The 3,821-nt window shown below is 43.3% G+C and overlaps 1 pseudogene across 1 annotated transcript; it reads left to right on the top strand.

Moving 5' to 3' along the window:
* Positions 1-92: 92 nt before the first annotated feature.
* Positions 93-1,780, top strand: LOC105539704 (annotated as a pseudogene). Its single transcript, XR_001006091.1, has one exon. The product of XR_001006091.1 is annotated as a zinc finger protein 331 pseudogene (transcript).
* The last annotated feature ends 2,041 nt before the right edge of the window (positions 1,781-3,821 follow it).

Below are 3,821 nucleotides of genomic sequence, written 5' to 3'. Positions count from 1 at the left end.
AATTTTTATTACTATTAGACAAGTTTTTGGTTTGTGGTTAGGTTTGTTTGTACTTGTGTCCCTCTAAAGGAAACAAACTATGTTCTTTTTTCCCAGATTTGGAGTCAGCATATGAGAATAAGAGTTTAGCTACAGAAAAAAACATTCATGAACTAAGGGCTTCCAAAAGGAATTCAGATAGAAGAAGTAAATCCCTTGGCCGTAACTGGATATGCGAAGGTACGCTTGAAAGACCGCAGCGCTCGAGAGGGAGGTATGTCAATCAAATGATCATCAATTATGTAAAAAGGCCTGCTACTAGAGAAGGTACCCCTCCTAGACCACATCAGAGACATCATAAGGAGAATTCCTTTGAATGTAAGGAGTGTGGGAAGGCCTTTAGTCGTGGCTATCAACTTAGTCAACATCAGAAAATCCATACTGGCGAGAAACCTTATGAATGTAAAGAATGTAAGAAGGCCTTCCGTTGGGGCAATCAGCTTACTCAACATCAAAAAATTCATACTGGGGAGAAGCCGTACGAGTGTAAAGACTGTGGGAAGGCTTTTCGATGGGGTTCAAGCCTCGTTATTCATAAGAGAATTCATACTGGTGAAAAACCCTATGAATGTAAAGACTGTGGAAAGGCCTTTCGGCGTGGTGATGAGCTCACTCAGCACCAGAGATTCCACACTGGGGAGAAAGACTACGAATGCAAAGACTGTGGGAAGACCTTCAGCCGTGTGTATAAACTTATTCAGCACAAGAGAATTCATAGTGGGGAGAAGCCTTACGAGTGTAAAGACTGTGGGAAGGCCTTTATTTGTGGTTCAAGCCTCATTCAGCATAAAAGAATTCACACAGGTGAGAAACCCTACGAATGTCAAGAGTGCGGGAAGGCCTTCACTCGAGTCAATTACCTCACTCAGCATCAGAAGATCCACACCGGTGAGAAGCCTCACGAGTGTAAGGAATGTGGGAAGGCCTTTCGCTGGGGTTCGAGCCTCGTGAAGCACGAGAGGATACACACGGGCGAGAAGCCGTACAAATGCACAGAGTGCGGGAAGGCCTTCAACTGCGGCTACCACCTCACTCAGCACGAGAGAATCCACACGGGCGAGACCCCGTACAAATGTAAGGAGTGTGGGAAGGCTTTCATTTATGGGTCCAGCCTTGTGAAACACGAGAGAATTCATACCGGGGTGAAACCCTACGGGTGTACAGAATGTGGGAAGAGCTTTAGTCATGGCCATCAGCTTACACAACATCAGAAAACGCACAGCGGGCCGAAATCCTACGAATGTAAGGAATGCGGGAAGGCATGTACCCACCCAAACCATCTCCGAGAACATCAGAGGATCCACAACAGTTGAAGAGCCTCTTGAACACCGTAGCCCACTCGTATCTGTGGTTTCGCTTTCCACAGTTGGTTATCTGCAGTCCACTGCAGTTCAAAAATATTAAATGGAAAATTCCAGAAATAACGAATGCATAAGTCTCAAATGGTGTGCCCTTCCGAGTAGCGTGATGAAATCTCTCTGTCCGGCTCCAACCGGCCAGGGCTGTGAATCGTCCCTTGGTCCAGCACAATCACGCTGTCTACGCTACCCACCCTGCTCGTCACTTAGTAGCCGTCTTGGTGATCAGACTGACTGTCATAGCATCACAGTGCTTGTGCTCAAGCAGTCTCTGCTTTGCTTAACAGCGGCCCCAGAGCAAGAGTAGTGATGCCAGTGATTCGGATATGCCAAAGAGAAGCCACAAAGTGCTTCCTTTTAAGTGAAATGGTGAAAGTTCTCAATAAGGAAAAAGAAAAAAAAATCATATACTGAGGTTGCTAAGATCTACATGACAATAAGATATTTTGGGAGAGAGAGATACCTACGTTCATGTAATTTTATGACAGTATATTGTTACAATTGTTCTATTTTGTTAGTTATTGTTGGTAATCTCTTACTGTGCCTAATTTATAAATCAAACTTTAGATACGTATGTACAGGAAAAAATGTAGTATATAGTATCGTATATATGTACAAGAAAAAAACAGAGTACTATCTGTGGTTTCAGGTATCCACTGGGGGTCTTGGAACATATTCCCCTCAGGTGAGAGGGGACTGCTGTACAAAGAATGTAGGAACGCCTCTAGACTACATCCATTCCTTCCTCAACACGAGGAAAAATCATGGTACAGTTTAACATAAGAAAGCCTTCACTGATCACTGTTTTTTTATTTTATTTTTTTTTTTGGAGACAGAGTCTTACTCTTGCCCAGGCTGGAGTGCACCACCACGCCTGGCTAATTTTTGTATTTTCAGTAGAGACAGGTTTCACCATGTTGTCCACGCTGGTCTTGAACTCCTGACCTCAGGTGATCCACCTGCCTTGCCCTCCCAAAGTGCTAGGATTACAGGCGTGAGCCACTGCATCCAGCCCACTGATCACTCTTCTGCTTACAGAATATCAGAAGTCATTCTAGAGGCAAATTTGAATTGTGGAAAAATCACTTTTTCTTAATGATTGTGTTTTTGGTGTAGACGTTTTTATTGTGTAGGTTAGTTTAATGAATACATAAAGACTACCAATACCATTCTGTCTTTATTCCGTGGCATCTGTGGAATAACCCTGCTAATGTAACATGTGAAAAAGCCTTTAGTCATGGCACCCACTCTCTCAGTTGTCCCCACCATCCCCCGCCCTCCTCCCTGTGAGACACTGGGCCAAAGGCTCACTACCCCTGTGCGTTGTCCGGCACACAGACACTATTGTGCATTATTTGTACATAAGGATAGTCACATCTACCTGAGACTGCTATTGTGGAAATTAAATGTTTGGTACATGTAAAGTCTTTGAAAGTGTAACTGGAATATTGTATAAGTTCAATAAATATTAACTGTTGTTTTTATGATCATTACTACCATTTGTGTTGCCATTTGTGAATTTTTACAAGAAAACCCCCTGTGGGTGCAATGAGTCTGGAAAAGACCATTGAACCTTCTAGAAGAAAACATTAAGAGATTATTGTCACAACCGCGGGTTATGCAATGATTTCTCAGTACACAAAACACAGCAAACATAAAAAGTCGTTACACTTCATCGAAAGTACAAAGTTCTGTTCGTCAAATGATGCTGTTAAGATGGGGAAAGACAAGAAACAGGACTGGAAGAAGATATTTGCTCTACAGTACACCTGACAAAGGAACTCTCATAGAAAATATAAAGAATCCCTCAAGTTGAAAAAAAAAATCAATTTAAAGGGGAGAAAACTTAAGCACGTCTCAACAGAAAATCACCAAACGGCCAATAAGTGAGTGAAAGTGTATTCAATGTCATTGCTCCTCAAGGAACTGTAGAGTAAAACTACAATGTGCCGTCACTGTAGACAGTCACCAGGATGATTAGATTAAAATCACAGTAACAAGGTCGGTTTCTGATGTCTCACCACAAAGGAGGAGGATAAGGGAGTGAGGTGATGGATGTTAATTAGCTTGATTTAATCATTCCACATTGTATACATGTATCGGAACGTCACCTTGTACTCCATCAATATAATGCAATTATTATTTGTCAAATATTAATAAAGAAAATCAAAAATGAGCAGGTCTCTTGGTTGGATATTGAAACACGACCTATTCAAGAAGGAACCCCGCCAGCAGACTGCACCTCTGCCAAATCCTGGCGGTGCCCCACAGCAGGGACAGGGCGGGAGGGAGGTGAGCGGACTGGTCCTGGGGAAGGGGTGAGGGCCCGGAGTAGAGTTGTTACAGGAAAGGGGTGCCAGTCCAGGCTCCAGGAGAGAGTTCTTGGATCTCACACAAGAAAGAATTCAGCGGCCGGGCGCGGTG

This window comes from Mandrillus leucophaeus, unplaced genomic scaffold, assembly GCF_000951045.1.
Source record: "Mandrillus leucophaeus isolate KB7577 unplaced genomic scaffold, Mleu.le_1.0 Scaffold104, whole genome shotgun sequence".
In the NCBI taxonomy this organism is placed as follows: domain Eukaryota; kingdom Metazoa; phylum Chordata; class Mammalia; order Primates; family Cercopithecidae; genus Mandrillus; species Mandrillus leucophaeus.
The sequence above is the reverse complement of the archived record's forward strand: the minus strand, read 5'-3'. Positions and strand labels throughout refer to the sequence as shown.